Source organism: Chrysemys picta, chromosome 18 (genome assembly GCF_011386835.1).
Source record: "Chrysemys picta bellii isolate R12L10 chromosome 18, ASM1138683v2, whole genome shotgun sequence".
Lineage (NCBI taxonomy): Eukaryota > Metazoa > Chordata > Testudines > Emydidae > Chrysemys > Chrysemys picta.
Window position 1 is genome coordinate 23625453 of NC_088808.1, and position 17476 is coordinate 23642928.

The 17476-nt window shown below is 39.8% G+C and overlaps 1 protein-coding gene across 14 annotated transcripts in view; it reads left to right on the forward strand.

The window, feature by feature from the left end:
- Positions 1 to 17476, forward strand: part of NEK6 (NIMA related kinase 6) — a 109952-nt gene that overhangs the window by 15563 nt on the left and 76913 nt on the right. For 5 of the 14 annotated variants that reach the window (XM_065572604.1, XM_065572611.1, XM_065572615.1 and 2 more), the window contains exon 2: positions 14844 to 14915. The exons of 5 other annotated variants lie outside the window; for them this stretch is intronic. The gene's annotated coding sequence lies outside the window, so the exon portion shown is untranslated. Of the gene's footprint in view, positions 1 to 13758; positions 13900 to 14843; positions 14916 to 17476 lie in introns of all 14 variants that reach the window. 4 more of the 14 variants (XM_065572607.1, XM_065572614.1, XM_065572605.1 and 1 more) reach the window with 2 other exon arrangements.

The following is a 17476-nucleotide window of genomic DNA, read 5'->3' on the forward strand; positions in this document are numbered from 1 at the left end:
ACAGCTTTGTCTGCATTCAGCATTTGAACCTACAATACTGTAGTCTGTGTCGCAATTGGGGAACATTTGCTGAAAGCAGGAAGTCTCAAGAGCGCCAGTCTACTGAGTGATATGGACATACCCAGGATGCAGAAGTAGCTGAACTATGTGGTAAGATTGGGTCCATAGGAAGGAACATAGAATAATGCCTTACTACATCAAACCAGTGCTCCACCAAAACAGATCTCTGTTATGAAGACGTGTCTGGGTATGAATTTCACTTCAGTATAGTAAAGACCAGTGATGAGGTTGTAAGATGAGTGGTATAAGGGTTGATTTTAGTCCTCCTGAAGGTTTGAACAACTGCGTATAGGACCAATTTAATTTTTTATGCTTGATACTATAAACATAGGATTTTAATAGTTTAAAATTTAAAATGGAATAATCTTAACTTGCACAAAAGATAGAATGAGGGTCTCTGATATGATGTGGAAAGAAAGACTTGATGGAGTTAAAGTAGCACTGACTAATGGAATTGTGAAATAAGAGGATAAATAGATGAAACCTCCATTTTCATAGGGTCCAGTTTCTGAAATGCCAGCATATCTGAGTTTTGTATGCCCCATGGCAATCCTTGTGCTCTAGAGTGTTGAAAAGGCTAGGTCTGGATAGTTCTCTGTATGATACCTCTTCCTTTTCATGCTTGTGGATGACATGTTTGTCACGGGGGTGGCTTTTTTTCTGTTTTGACTGACAAATTATCTGTTAATCCAAGAAGAAAAATCAATGCAGAATAGAATGTGTTTTCACTGGTAGCTTCAGCAAATCTTGAATAAATGAGGCAATATTTTATGCAGTACTCCTAACCAGCTAGTAAATATTCTGACTTCAGTACTAAACATTTTCTATTTATCCTAATATCTCATTCTTTTGTCTGTGTGTTCCTCCTTTCTCATGCATTACTAAACATCTATAAATCACTGCAGTAATCCACATATTTATTTTGCGACTCTGTCTAGTGGTTAGAGTAGGGCATGGAGTCAGGACAGATCTGTTCTGTTCCCAGCTCTGACTCTCTCTATGACCTTGGGAAGGGTTATTTAATAGTTCTGTGCCTTACTTACCACTGTGTGTTTAATAATGCCTACCACACAGGAACATTAGAAAGTATATCTGTAAAATACTTGCAGATCCTTCAATGCATAGTATTGTATCTTGAGGGATAACCCAAGAATCTCATTGGATGTCCAGACTTGAACCACGCAAGATATCTGATGTTTTGTAATTGTTTCCCATAAGCGTAAAAAGGTTCAGTTTCATCCTTCCTTGCAGAAGAATTAAGCTGGCTACATTGTTCAGTCTCTTCTATCAGTTACGGCTATTAGTCAAAAATAAATTAATAAATATAACAAAATTATTTGGAAAGAATTTCGCAAAAAAGGTCACATTTGCTTTTGCACTATCAGATCCACTATTAAATTAATTTCATTGCAGGAAATTAAATAGGAAAAATAGTAAAACTGCCTCCAGGTGAAACCATTTTAGCACAAAGCTGGAGTTGCATCTACAAATAAGGTATCTGTATATGGCTTTTTGATCCATCAACTTTGTTAGAATTAAAGTATATGAAAATGTAGGACTAAAATCAATAAACTTAGAAAGAACAGGAGTACTTGTGGCACCTTAGAGACTAACACATTTATTAGAGCATAAGCTTTCGTGGGCTACAGCCCACTTCTTCGGATGCATATAGAGTGGAACATATATTGAGGACACCCCACACACACCCACCCCCATGCACAGGTGGGAGTTGTCTTACCAACTCTGAGAGGCCAATTAAGTAAGAGAGAAAAACTTTTGAAGTGATAATCAAGATAGCCCAGTACTTGATTATCACTTCAAAAGTTTTTTTTTCTCTTACTTAATTGGCCTCTCAGAGTTGGTAAGACAACTCCCACCTGTTCATGCTCTCTGTATGTGTGTATATATATATCTCCTCAATATATGTTCCACTCTATATGCATCCGAAGAAGTGGGCTGTAGCCCACAAAAGCTTATGCTCTAATAAATTTGTTAGTCTCTAAGGTGCCACAAGTACTCCTGTTCTTTTTGTGGATACAGACTAATATGGCTGCTACTCTGAAATAAACTTAGAAAATATGAGAGAGATTGGTCAGCAATTATTAGACATTCATTGATTAGATAATGACCAGTAAACATTTGGTGACTAAATAAGTTGACTTTAAATTAGTTGTTTATATCAGTTTTATTTTAAATTGGTTTGATTTGTTCCCCAGCTGTGACTATTCTTTAATTTTATCTTTGTCATCTTAGCACTTAGGCTATGTCTGAACCTGATTTTAAGTTGGGTTCATGTTTGTGACATGTTACTGGGTCAGTTTTCCCATTCATTCCTATGGTAGCTGTGCATACTTTTTCCATTAGGGCTAATGGGGGATGGATGCTTAAAACCTTCATGTTTTTGAAGAAAGAATACAACTTGTCAGTGGTAGAATCTGTCTCTCTATAAAATTCTTTCTCTTGATAAGTGGTGTTGCTTTACTCAGGCATTTCACAGCTGTTAGCATGATTTGCAATGAGTACAGAGTTTTAAAATAAGGTAAATATTTAGGGCCTCTTTTGAAACAAACTGGTTGTTGTATTTATGCAAATGTGTAATAGCACGCAGCTGCCTGAAAATGGTGATGGATTGGTCCATGGTGTAATTTCTCAGGTGTGTTCAGGAGTATTATTGACAGAGATTGATAATGTCAAGAAGGTTATTGGAAAATTAACTTTCACTCAGTTGTCAGGGGAGAAGGTAGCTCAGTTTCTGATGTAATATGGCCATACAGGTAGTTACTGCAGAGAAGTGGCTGAACGTGGGTCATCTTGGAGGTATAAGACCTGCAGCGTTTGTAAGAGAAGGGACAAATGGCAGTGGGAATGTATAGCTATTGCCCTGGTGAGTACAAACTCATTTTTCTGGATCCCTAAAATAATAAATATGTACCCCATGCTACAGAAAGTAGCAGTGATCTGACATCAGTGCTTGTGTCTAGGCACAACTATCTTGGCAGTCAAAGAAGGTTGGGAAGGAAATGCCGGGGGTAGACAGGGTAGTCAAATCTTTTTGTTTGCCTGCCCCCCCCCCCCCCTGCAAAAATCAACATACGGGCATTACTGACTGACTCCACAGATAGTACGTAGCTTTGTGCTACTGTATTGAGAACATTTGTATTAGAATAATGCATAATTGTTGCATGTAGGGCAGAACATAACACAATATGCTGTTTGTCTGTTATGCATGCACATTTATTTATAATTTTCTTTAAAGGTTGATGATTCTCAGTTTCTTTGCAGAACATTATGTGCAGACCTTTCTGTAGAAAAATTTGACTTGATTAAGAAAAGACAGTCTTGTGAATCCTGAAGGAATTTGGGCATTTAGCCCAGGCAGGGGAGAGTCCCCTTCTCTGCAAGAACTTAAAGTTAACCACAAAAAGAACAGGAGTACTTGTGGCACCTTAGAGACTAACAAATTTATTAGAGCATAAGCTTTCGTGGGCTACAGCCCACTTCTTCGGATGCATCCAAAGAAGTGGGCTGTAGCCCACGAAAGCTTATGCTCTAATAAATTTGTTAGTCTCTAAGGTGCCACAAGTACTCCTGTTCTTTTTGCGGATACAGACTAACACGGCTGCTACTCTTAAAGTTAACCCTAGTCATCAGTAGAAGAAGTAATAAAAGCCACTGTGCAGACTGCAGAAGGATCACCTTATAGTCTCTCTCTAAAAAGTATCAGTGTGTGACCCTTATTCTTTGAGAATAACTTGTCCATATGGGCAAGGAATTGTATTTACTTTAAGGCAACCTTATTGTTCAAAGTGAAACACAACTGTTAATATAAAGTTAGCAAGAACCGTAATTAAAAACTGGTGCTGTCAGTTCCAGATGTGATGAGATGCTTTTGCAGAATATATAGGAAAATCAATTAACAATGATTTTATTCAGGAGATAGAACACATTTATAAATTAGTATACTCTTATTGACATATATTCTCAGGAAAAAAATGTCTCTAATTAGGTTTTTTTATTTAAGGAGAAAAAAGTTTAATCTTTTTACACAGGCAAAAGTTTCTGCTTCCGTTTGGCTATTAGTTGCAGGATCCAGATGCTGCGAAAGCTATTCTTGCAATGTTAGCATCTGGCTGCTTTGCAAGTTTTGCATATGCTTTTATGAGGTGGTTTTGAAGTTGCCTTTGGATTTGAATCACGTGATTCTTCAGACTGTCTGACTTGCATAATTCTCAACATCATTTCCTCTTACTTTTGATTATGAGAAATGTAAATACTTCAAGCTATTCTGGCTTATTTGAAGTTAAGTGCAAGTATGTTTTCTATTCCTCCCCTTAGCCTTTGGCAGAGTCCCTCTGCAGCAGGACAGGTATCCTGGCTCCTGGTTTCTCATCCCTTAGAATATTCATGTTATGGGGCCACAAACTGAGTCCATGGGCATAGTGATTAGATCAGGGAACTAAGAGTCAGGACTTCTCGGCTGTCTGCCTGTCTATGACATTGACTCACGGCCTGAGCTGTGGTACTTCTTTGTGTTTCATAGGTGTGCTGTGAGGATTGCTTAATGTTTGTAAAGGGCTCTGAAATGGTTCATTTCAAAGGGGCTACACCCAGGCAAAAAAGGTATTGTTTATTAACATTAGACTTTTTTTAGGAAGATGTCTTAGGGTTTAGTATTAATACTATTGTATTTATTGAGATCAGCTGAGACATTTCATCTTAACAGTTCCTAGATTAAAGTTTTGGGAGAGCAGGGGTAGAAATTGATGGAAGGTCCTCCTGTACACTGGAGCTGACTGCTCTTGTTGATTCTCTAGAGTTTGTGTTTGACCTGGGGAAGGTATATGAGGCCCATCTGTTTGCTGAGGCTTTTGCTTGAGAGTGCTAGTTGTATTTGGGTAAATGGTTAGGGATGTTGTGCTCTTTATGGTGGTAAACTGTAATTCTGGGGGGTTGGTTTAGATACTGCACCTTTCATGGCAGTACGTGGCTAATACTGATTTCAGTTTTGTTTTAATGATATTAATGTGTCTAGCAGCCTATGCAACAAGGGCATGTTATATAAATAACATGTTTACAGCCTATATTTAATTCTTCTGTTAATCAGAAATGCACAAATTCTGAGAATGGTAACAGAAATGTGCTTATATAACTTGGCTTCAGGCTTGAAAGCTTTATTCTATTATAAATTAAAAGGTAAGCATGTTGTTGCATGCTTGGTAACCAAGACAATAAAATTCCAGATAGTTTTAATATGGGTGTATATTAGTTACAGTAGTAGCATGGGGTGTCTCCTGCTGCTGTTTCAAAGAATGTGAACATTTGTATAGTGGATATCTATATGGAGTTCAAGGTTGCACAGAAAAGCACTTGAAAGGCCCTGTTGTCTCAATTTATCTGTAATATATAGGTCCTTTAATTTAAAAAAAAGAAAGGAAAAAAAAAAAACAAGCAAAGCAAGCTGTTTTGTAAAGTTGCCTGTGGATGATGTATTATGTTTACAATATTAAATCTCTTTCAGAGGAACTGATGTCATTTTAAATGCACTTGATGGCTACCCATGCTCACTGAATTTTAAATGTGCATATATCTATGTATCTACATGTCTTAAATATACATATACCCATTTGCGTGGGTGTGTCTGAGAACAGAATAAGAGGTAAGAATAGTATAGTTAGCCTGATGTGAAGGCACATTGATCTCTTGTCACATTGATTATGCAGTCATAACTATAAATCACTAAGTGCTCTTGGCACTGATCCTAGGATTCTTTAATGGGAGCCACGTGAAACAATCTTGTAATGAATGGTGTAAGCTACATTTAAAACCATATTCAGGAGACTCTTTAAAAACAGTTATATCTTATTTCAGTTGGGCCCAAGTGCTAAGGAACTCATTTTGCAAGTGATTGAATTTTTTTTTTTAAAAAAGCATAAACACTTCCAAATCAAAACCTTCCTCCAAATCCATATTGTAAATGGCAATGGGGTAGGTGACCTACAAAAGAAAACGATGTTTTATAAGTCTTCTAGAGAAAAATAAGGGGAGCAAAAGGAAAGCGGTATAGGACAAAATACAGATCACTCTGCCTGAGGAATAGTCTAAATTAGCTTGAGTTAAAACTTTCCCATGTGGTGAAGAAGGGTGTGTGTGTTTGAGAGGAGAATAAGGACTAAAATACCAGGGGTATTTATTAGTAGAAACAATAGGCCCATTAATAAACAGAAATTAATAAGAATTCAGATATGGCAGAGATATTAAGCACCTTTTGTTTAAAGGAAGATTTTTTTTTTCTTTTTCTGAAGAAAAGTAGTTTGCGCAGTTTGGGGGTCATTCCCTTGGGATGCCATAAGGGTCTATGCTGGTGCATGCCATGCTGGTTTGTGGCTTTAGTTTTAGTCCCCCCCCAAATGTAAATATAATTTATAGTGAGTGAAAACTGTAGATGGAAAATGTGGACATGTACAAATTGGGTGGTCTGGATGATATGCATTTTAAGGGAGTTAGCCAACAAACTTTTCCAACTACTGATAACTCTTCTTGAAAAGTCGTAGTGGGCTGGTTTGGTACTGGAAGAGTGAAGAAAAGTAAACTGTATGACCAGTCTTCAAAAGAGAAAATGATCTGTTGCTGAAGCAATTGTAAGCAAACGGTGATAATAAAGATCTGTATATTAGATTGTTGGGAGAGGTATCGGAGTGTATTGAAAGAATCAGTGCTGTATCCCACTTTGAACAAATGCAAGCTAATGTATATATGGGAAAAAGTAATCTGTAGCATAGATGTTCAATGGAAGGAAAAATCTGCATGCTGAAAAGAGTGATAATGGACTGTGAAATAGACATGAGTGAGTAATGAGATGGATAAATTCAAAGCAGAATTCGGTTGCATATTCCAAAGCATTCTGCCATGGAGGTGAGTGGCAATAGTTCCTCCCTTTCTGGCTCAGGTATGACTGCATCTAAAAAACAGCATTTGGCCATGGGCATCTCATTACCAAAAGATGTGAAGATTCAGAGATAAGCAACAGAAAATAAGGGGGCTGGAGAAACAGACTTATTTCTGACGCATAAAAAGTGGCCTTTACATTGTCCCTGGCTGCTTATACAACACTTAAATAGAGAATGAGACTTGTTGGCGAATGTTAATGACCATTACAATACTGTCACCCAACAAAGTAAATTAAAAAAAAAAAAAAGAATATCAAAATCAGTCCCCCAGGCGGATGGCTCGGAGAAGTGATGGACCTTAATCTGTGACTATGAACTGGACAGCGGGGTCTTGGGCTCTGTTGGGCCAATAAGAGGAAAAAAATCCAAAGGTAGGGGCCGTCCACTGACTATGTCCCGGCTCCAGGCCCCGTATGTTAAATCTAAGGATTTTCAGCAAGTGTTTGCAAGCTGACTCACTCTGCTGTGGCGGCACGTATTGTAAGGAATGAGATGGCCTCTGGGGTAGGAAAGATTAAAATGTACAAAGCATTAAGAAAGCTAAATATACTTAGCTTGATGGACATAAGTTTACAAATATTTGAATGATGTCATGGGGATGCTTTCCTTCCATTGTTTGTATCATTTTCTTAATTGGTAAAATGAAGATGATGATAGTTATGTAACTACTACACAGGAGAGTGCTGAGGACTGGCAAGTTAAGTTTGTAAAATGTTTTGGATCTGAAGTACTTTTATTATTATTACTTTTAAAACGTGGTACTTGGTTTTTGCATAGTTCAAACAGTGATAAATAATGGTGAAAACGATGACAAACCATGCTATTTTTTAGAAGCAAGTTGGGTTTCTTGGGGAGTTCTTCCAGCTACTACAATGTAGACTGTTCAGTAGTATTTCTGTTGAAAGATTAATCTCCGTGACTAATGTAAACCTTGAGCTGGGGGTGAAGAAGGATTTGAAACAAAGTGGGAAGTTTGCCGCAAATATTTAAATATTGGCAAGTAACATTAGTTCTATTGACATCTGTAGTGAGTGGCTCTGAATAGCTCTAAGGGCAGCGCTTCAACGTGGCTTGCGTGGTTGTGGCTCTCCCAGCGCTCTAAAAACACCACCTCCCCAGGTGCACAGTCTCCACTGGCGCTTTACAGCACAGAAACTTGCTACGCTCAGGGGGTGTTTTTTCACACCCCTGTGCGAGAGACTTGCAGCGCTGTAAATTGCCAGTGTAGACAAGTCCTAAGTTTGTTGACTTAATGTCATTTTCCCCTAAGTATGGAACAGTGAATTACAATGGCTGTCACCATTTGTTTAATGAATATCCGTTTTTGACATAACAATATGAAAAAAGCTCCAGGGTTTTCAGTTCTTTAACGAAAGTGTTCTCAGTTAATGAATTTTGATATCTTCAAGGAAACAGTGCTCAGCACTCTAGCTGTTGCAACGAGTAAAAACTACACAAAGTCTTAACACAACCTCATCTGCACCTGCTTTCAGGATAAATTATTCTAACACTCATAAAATGGGATGTGTGTGACTAAAATACTAAAAAGACTTCAGTTCTTTGCTTCCAGTTAAGGGTCTGTCAGCTTTTCCATTATAAATCTTCTCTCTCTCTTTTTTTTTTTTTTTAGGGGTTTATAACTTGCATGTAAAATTTTCGCTGAGGGCTGAGACTTGGCTTCTGCATTTCAGCCTGACAGCAGATATTTACATATTCATTATTTTTCAGATAGAAGAAAATTAAAGAAATATTTTTTTTCATTTAAATATTTCACCTTGCGATGTACATATGTAACTCTCATTAGAGGTAGTTACTTATTTAGGTGAGACTCCACTTGGAACAGTAAAGACTTAAAAAAAACCAACCAAACAAACAAACAAAAAACTTGACTAAGATCCCTTTCTGCACTTGTATAAATCTAAGGAAAGACTGAATTAAAAAAAAATTGCAGTGGATTAATTGATAGCTTTTGGGATTTAAAAATATGGCCCAGAAATTTTGAAAAGAAACTGTTGCTTTCAGTCAGGAACTGTGTTTCATAAGACATTTCACTACCAAACAGTTACATGTTCTAAAGACTGAATGAATGCCTTGTTACTCTGGAGCAATGGTTCTCAACCAGGGGTCCAGGGCACCTTGGCGGGCTGCGAGCAGGTTTCAGGGATTCACCAAGCAGAGCCAGCACTGGACTTGGCTAGGGCTCAGGGCAGAAAGCCGAAGCCCCCCCCGCAGGAGGCTGAACCCCTGAGCCCCAAGCCCTGCCACCTAGAGCTGAAGCCCGAGGAACTTAGCTTCATGTGCCCCCTTGTGGCATGGGGCCACAGGCAGTTGTCCTGCTTGCTACCCCCTAACACTATTCCTGGCTTTTATATGCAGAAAAACAGTTGTTGAGGCACAAGGGGGGCGTGTGTGGAGTTTTTATAGGATAGTGGCGGGGGGGGGGGCAGGGGGGAAGCTCAGAAGGAAAAAGGTTGAGAATCCCTGCACTGGAACCATTTTGGTCTATTGGGTGAGTTCATCTGCTTTTCAGCCTTGTCACCACATATATTTACATTGACTATAATGATTGATGCCTTTTTTTGTTACTTATTGGCTTCAGAATGCACACTTTAAAAACTTCTTCAACTTGAGAGATTGAGACAGTTGAATTTGCCATTCTAGTTCTTTAGAGCTTGTGCCTTTGGGGAATAATAAAACTCAATTAGACAATATATTAGCTGTAAATTTTAGGAACTGTATCCATGAACTAAGGGTATGGCTACTCACTCTTGCAGATGACGAGCGCTGTGAGTTAGACCCGCCTTCGGAGAGCGCAGTAGGGAAAGCGCTGCAGTCTGTCCACACTGACAGCTGCTTGCGCACTAGTGTAGCCACATTTGTGGCACTTGCAGCGGCATTGGGAGCGGTGCATTATGGGCAGCTATCCCAGCATGCAAGTGACTGCAGCGTGCTTTTCAAATGGTGGGGTGGGGTGGAGTGTGTTGTGTGTATGGGGGGGGAAGAGAGTGGGGTTTTGGGGGCTGAGAGCATGTCAGGATGCTATCTTGTAAGTTCAGACAGCAGCAGGCCCCCCTCTCCCTCCCTCCCGCCTCTCTCTCTCACATACAGCATTCCACAGTAATCTGTCTCGGAGCACATAAGCAGCTGGCTGTCAGAAACGGAGCTTTCAAATGGCATATCCGCATTCCTACAGCAAGTTCAAAACAATGAGAAGAGTGGCCACTTGACTTAAGGGGATTATGTGACGTTTCCAGAGGCCGATCAGAGTGCAGTAATGCAACACCTCGTCCACACTGGTGCTGCGGTGCTCCAGCGGGGGCGCAGCAAACATTATTCCACTCACCGAGGTGGAGTACCAGCAGCGCTGTAGCCCCGGAGTCAGAGTGTTCTATGTGTCTTGCCAGTGTGGACAGGTAGTGAGCTAGGGCGCCTAGGGCTCCTTTATTGCGCTGTAATTCGCAAGTGTAGCCAAGCCCTAAGATCACCATGACACAATACTAACAGGCATATTGTAGGGAGACCCCAATAGCCTTTACACAATCTTCATACTGGTTAATAATGTATCTCCTTGGGTTTTGCAGGTGTACGTTATTCATGTTGAGTTGTGTTTTGGAAAGTACTGTATAACTTCCTCTGACATTGTTTTAGGTTGGGTTATTGCTATACCAGCAAGCCCCATAGTGTAGATGCAGCCTACACCAATAGAAGGGTTTTTTCTGTTGGTGTAGGAACACCACCTGCCTGAACAATGTTAGCTATGTCAACGGAACCACTCTTCCGTTAACATAGTTGGGTCTATGCTGGGGGTTATGTTGGCATAGCTCTGTCACGGGTGTAGTTTTTCACAACTCTGGTCAGCATAACCATGCCAGCATAACCTTCAAGTGTAGACCAAGCCCTAGATTTTCAAACTCTCAATTGATATGTGTGAGCTTCATGTTTGACAGTTTTTGCCTTGAATTCCCATGTCACTTTTTCTAGCTGTTAGTAAGAAAAAATGCATAGTCCCTGCTCTGAAGAGCTTATATTCTTTCTAATCCGTTTCTCATCACTGTGGTATAAAATCCACCTTTACATATGTGGTCTGATCTTAGTCTCTTTATGCAAAATGTTTGCTAAATTGTATTTTCTTACTAATTTCTTGCAGAATTCTCTCCTATCTAATGCATTTCAGTAGCATGTCTCAAGTTTTCTCCTTCAACGTCCCTATTAATAGTTCTTTAGTTTTGGCAGGTGTGTATTAAACGTTAACACTCTTTTTTTTGGATGTTAAACTGCTATTTACTTATGGTAATTTCTAGTCATTTTAAGGTGACTGTCAAGAGAGAGATGAACTGAGGAGGAAAAATTTGTCAGGGATTTACAGTAAATACTCTCTGCTTTTGGAAATGCTGTCAGAAGTTTGTTTAGGTTCAAGTGAATTTTTGTAATGTGCCAGACAGAATCAGTCTGTTATAATGAACTGGTCGTGTACTTCCACCAACAAAAAGGGAGGGTGAGAAACCAAAGCCTGCTCAGGATTTCCTATCACCTTGTAATACAGAAGGGGGGGGAGTATGCTGTTTAACCTAGCCTGTAATTAGGTTCTACATGGAAGCATATATTACTGAGCTTGCGTTGCCAAAGCACTTCAGTATGATAGATGAGATTTAAAGGTTGATCTGACTAAATTGCAATGAGAATACTAACGACAAAAATATTTCTGTTGTGAAATATTCCTACCAGACATCGTGGCTGTGGCATAAATGCTGTAAGATAATGGACAATAAAAGTCACTCGAAAATAATACTCTCCTAGGATTGGACTGCTTTCTCCACCGCACGTTCACTGAACCAGGGAGATAATGTAATCATAAGCCTAGACTATCATTTAAAAATATAGGTAATCTCATATAACATCTTGACAGATTTATTTTATGAGCAAGCCAGAGAGAGAACATTATTGGGCAGCAGAGAGGAAGAAAGTATTATCATTGTGGTAGTGGTTACTTTGTAAAATAGTTTGCATCACTTCACTCTTTCAGGAAGCCTACTATAAATGACACAGCACTCACTAGAGATTGGGGAACCCTGGCTCCCGTCTGTAAAATGTTTGATTTGTATGTCAGTCATTGACCAAAGAGCCTGCTCATCAGATACATGATATTGGAGCTTTTATTCACAATGAACTGTTGGATCCCTCTGTGTAAGCCACAGGATGACTGGGCAGGGGTTTGATAGGGCACCCACTTGAATGCGGACGAATCATGCACGGGTATCTGGGTGTGATGGGTTGTGCCACCTGATGTATGAGAATCGCACTGAGCCCGCCCGTTCCACCAGCCTGGGCTCCCTCACCCGGTCCTTCTGTGCCAGGCCCTCAAGCCTCCTCTAGCACGCACACACTGCTAGGGACACGCTCAGCTGCAGAAAGACACAGACACTGAAATCAGCTCTGCCATATTTATATTATAGCAATATCTCTATGAAGAATATGGGGCGTAGGGTCATAGTGTGAATCTTGATTGCTTATTTTGTTGCACTAGCTATTTTCATCCAAACATAGTTCTTTTGCCCCTTTCAGCCCCCCAGGAATTGAGGGTGGGGAAGAAACATAGAGGGATATAATAATCTGGAGAAAAAGTACATATGTGGGTGTATAGTCTATACACAATATTAATATATTTTGCATTGCTATGCCACCCTCTATTTGATGATCTCAAACCACATGGCAGATGCAAAAGGCCACTTGGAACTTCAGTAAGGCAGGTCACTACTACCCTCATTTTACAGATGGGAATACTGAGACTCCATGGCCGTGTGGAAGTCACTTAGCTTCTGGGCTTCATTTTTCCCATCCCCTCCAGTGTCAGAGTGCAAAGCCCTACTATTTGTTTGTGGCAATGCTAAGGAAAGCAGTAGTGTATGTGGCTCATCTAATCTTTATAGGAGCATCCACCTCAACGGCCCTAATGATTAACAAAAGGCTTGTTATGCAGGGCCAGATGAGGACACTTTCTTTCTGTGGGACAGATGGGCACTACTACTCTGTATAGTGTAATCCTTTCTTTGTCTCTTACCTATTAGGTCAGCTAACAATGGTTCATCTGTGGACATTTGGGTTTGCTGACACTCAGTAGTGTTGCGGGACTGAATGCCAGCCATATGGCAAGCAGCTGGGTATGCCCGGTAATAAGATGGAGGTGTGCTGGCACAGGAAACAGGCATGTGTTGGGCGCAACTACTGCTGCTTCACTATCTCCTTGGGAGGTTTTCGGCGGCAGTCATACGGAGTATTCATCTGGGAGAGGATAATTTGGCTTCTGGTTGAGTTTTAGGCATCCAAAGGCACATGCTAATACCTGATTAAGCTGGCCACAGCAGTTGCCAAGGCTGGTTTGGAGAGGAGCTGCCCCTTGGGCATTAGGTGCATAAGAATCTGAACGCTGATGAGGTTCTGTTCCTTAATGTACATCTTGTAACTAATGATCTTGGGCTCCAGTACCAAGCACCCTGGGCTCTTCTGCCCTATGAAAGGCACCTGTCAGATACCTGCAGGGGATCATGGAAGCTTTTTTTTTGGTCTGAGTGGAATATTTGAGTCAAAGGAGAAGAGCAAGAGGTAGATCTGTTTGGGAGATATAGTCCTGTAGAGGAGCTCCCAGGAGAACGTGAGCTTGTTGTACACTTGTGGAATGTGGGGCCCCTTCAGTTTAGGGGGTTCGTTTAACTTTAAATGAGGATAGGTGGTGAATTGGGATCTTGATTGACAGGTTGCTTTGGCTTGGGCAGATGGTAGTGGAGCTGACTGAAGACTAAGGGTACGTCTATACTTACCCGCTGGTTCGGCGGCAAGCAATCGATCTTCTGGGCGGAGTTGACGGGGGAGCCTGCCTGCCGCGTGTGGACCCGCGGTAAGTACCTTTAAGTTCGAACTAAGATACTTTGACGTTGTTCACGTAGCTGAAGTTGCGTATCTTAGTTCGAACTGGGGGCTTAGTGTGGACCAGCCCTAAGTTTCAGGAATAGTGTCACTGCACGGGATGTAAGTCGGCAGAATTTGGTTCTAGATCTGTGCAGTTCTAGCTATAAAAACTTTGGGTTTGTGTGGTTACAGTTCTTTATGCTCTTATGCTGATGATTTTTAATTATGTTATTGATTTTACTTTGTTCATTTCACAAGTGTTAGTAAAGATGCAGCTGAGGTAGCAGATAAATTCATTTATTTCCAATCTAAGTCAAAGCCTGTTTTTCTTGTTTGTTCTTGTGTACGTTGTTTCTGGATTTGTAAAAATTCCATTTTGCATGTGAATAGTGCTACAATATATAAATGAATAGATTGTAGTAGTAATAACTGTACTTCAGAATGATGACAGTGGGTGCTAGGATTTTTAGAGACTGGGACAGCAGTTATTTTCATAATTGTTTGATAGGGGAATTTCTTTTGTGGGTGAGTATGTTTGGAGTGTGCTCTGGCATGTATTTTCCTTTCAGGTCATGCCACTCCTTCAAATACGGGGACAAATATTAGACAAACCTATTCTAGTATGTGCGCTGAGAGAGGACCAGATTCCACATCATTTGAGGTTTGGGTGGATCACTGTATTTGGGATGTGTTCCTAAAGTAGTGGTGATGTGTGCACGCATGCACACATGTCAAAGGACAGTGAGTTGAAAGTTTGGTATCCTATATGTTTTCAGAGTGCTGTCTTCCTAGCTTTTGAGTTTATAACTTCAGATCTGTTGGTGGAAGGAAGGCAGCATTCTGCTGAGTTAATTGTTCTTTTCTGAAAATGTTTGTTTTTAAGTTGGGTTCAGCTCTGATTAACCATGTTTTATTTCCTTCCTTTGTTTCCAGTAAACCGTTTTCCCTACTGGTTCGGGTACAGGCCAACAATCCTGCACCAGTAACTCCACTGCAGATATTTAGGTAAGCAGCATATTCAGTCATACAAGACCTGCCAGTTTTTGTGTGGTTGTATGCTGTCCTGATGTCTGTCTTTTTTTTACAAAACTAAGTGCTTAATTGAGACAGTGTTGCTTCATTTATTTGTTATGTGCAGCTAAGTGCCAGCATTTTAATAACTGAAGCATGTCACTGGCTTGTTTGTTCATATGAGTTCTCCTCTTTGTTTTCAGTAAGAGAAGTTTGTTGCTTGATTTTTGTAGATTTGGTGGGAATGCAGAGAGAGCGTCCCACTTACCAGCCTGTGTCCATTCTTGTGACATACCGAAGATTGCATATAAACAGCACAGCCAGTTTTGCTAATGTTGCTTAATCATAATTTGCAAGTTTTCTTCTTTTGTGTGCAAAAGAGGCCAGTTTATACTGCTTTCATAAAATCTTACATACCATAAACCTGTGGAACTTGCTGCTCCAAGATATTGCTAAGACAAATGATTGTGAATTTCAAAATTGATTAGACATTTATGCAATTGGACAAGCACCTGGGACAAAATTATACAGGTGAACAGTTGTGCTTCAGGCCATATGGGACCACTGGTTGAGGTAAAGAAGAAACTTCCCTTTGTGGCATTGTATTATACAATTAGTTTGGCACAGGGTTACTTTCTTTCCTCTGACACTTCTTGCATTGGCCACTGACTGAGGCACTGGCATGGATGGGTCATTTGGTCTATTCTGGCATGGCAGGAGGAGGAATACCTGACTGAACTGGTCACTTATTCTTTTCCTATATGATAGTTCTTGTGTTTCTGAACCCTTCAAAAGAAGCATCCCCATCATTTTTCCCTTATAGGAAAAGTGCCAGTGCTAACTAATGACATCTTTATGCTTTATTGTTGTATGAAACTGACCAGGATTGGTATGCGGTATTGCTAGGTTCATTAGATTGGTTGGCCGTCAGCATCATTAAGAACTTACATGGTCACTTAGAATTTACCCCAAATACTGCAAGAATCAGAGCATGCCGTTAATAATTTTTACCCAGAATTCTCTTAAGTGCCATGCTTGAAAAAGCAGTGATGAAAGCTTTCCTCCCTACATTTCACTTTCTAGGAGCTGAGAAGATTAATATTCACTCTACAGTTACTCTGTGCTGCTTACAGGGAATGGAACCTCAACAATGACAATTCATACCTCACAATAAAAAGGAAACATATGTCCAAACAGGAATTCTCAGAATAAATAATTGTCCAGAAGCAAAAATATTAATTTAAAATTTGATTTAAAAAAAATAAAGATTGAGAGCCTGATTCCAACAGCTGGCTAACACTGGCTACAAAGGATCCCATGAATGACATGCATACTTTTGGAGAAAGACTGCCTCTACGTATATTGATTTTTGTGGCATATGACCTACTTGGATCTTGTGCATTTGAAATATTTAATGTGAACATTTGTAATTGCCTCAAACAGAAATTCAGCATTGGTTACTTTTTGTAACTTACTCTTCTCAGAGGTGATTGTGGTAACTTCCCTTTTTCATCCAGTTTGGGGAATGTGTGGCACACCTCTGTGCTATTTTAAAAATATATCTGTTTGCACTTCCCCAGCTGCAAGGTCCAAACAAGAACAGTCTTAGCTTCCTAAGTACCTTGGAAGTAACAATGAGAGAGCCCATCTCTTGAGTAATGAAAGTGCAGGGCTGGGACAAAGCAGAATGGAACGCTGCCAGCGTGTAGGGAGAGCTCATTCCAAGGCCTCTTGACTTGTTTCCTACTGTTGTCTTTGGCTGTTAAGCAGATGAAGAATTCTTCAAATATTCTTCTGGAACTATGTTTTTATTACCAAATGGGAAAAGGAAGTGAGAAGGAATTGGGAGTCTGATTAAATGATTTTGAATTCTGTTTTTTTATTAATGTTCTCTACTGTTGGTTTTGTGTACCTTTCGTATTCTGCTTAAACAGGACTTGACTAGATTTTTTCTGTCTGATTTCTTTGATGCTGTATTGTGCCAATGATAATGTATTAAAAGTTGACTAGAAAGCACTGGGTAAAATGAGTTTGTTGATCTCTGTCCAGTTGTCAGTGGAATCATGTATTCAAACTCACCATCACAGTGCACTAATTTTTGCAGTCTTGTTGTATGTCTCAAGAGAGGACAAGGTCTGAATATGCCATGGAAATGAAATGCTCCTATTACCCCGGATATAGTTCCTGCAAGTTAGAATTGAGGCACACTCTTGGAATTTACAAATCTTGGGGAAGCTTGAATTGCTGTTGCAAAGCTGTGAATAAATAGAAAAATTTTAGTTTTCAGGTCTGTTAATCTAGTGTACATTTCTTTTGTGGTTCAGTTATAAACTGCTGTACAGCTTTGAATACAGGTGCTAGAGCTGGAACAGTTTTCTGGGCTATTTATCTTTGCAGGGATTAATTTAAAAAACACTCATTTTGGCAGGAGCACATTTGCTATGGAAATGTGAAAACTTAAAGGTGTATTTTACGTTTTGGATGTCAGTGACTTAAGTATCCCTTTTAAGAAAACTACATGAATATACATACAATATAAATACATGATTGAAGAT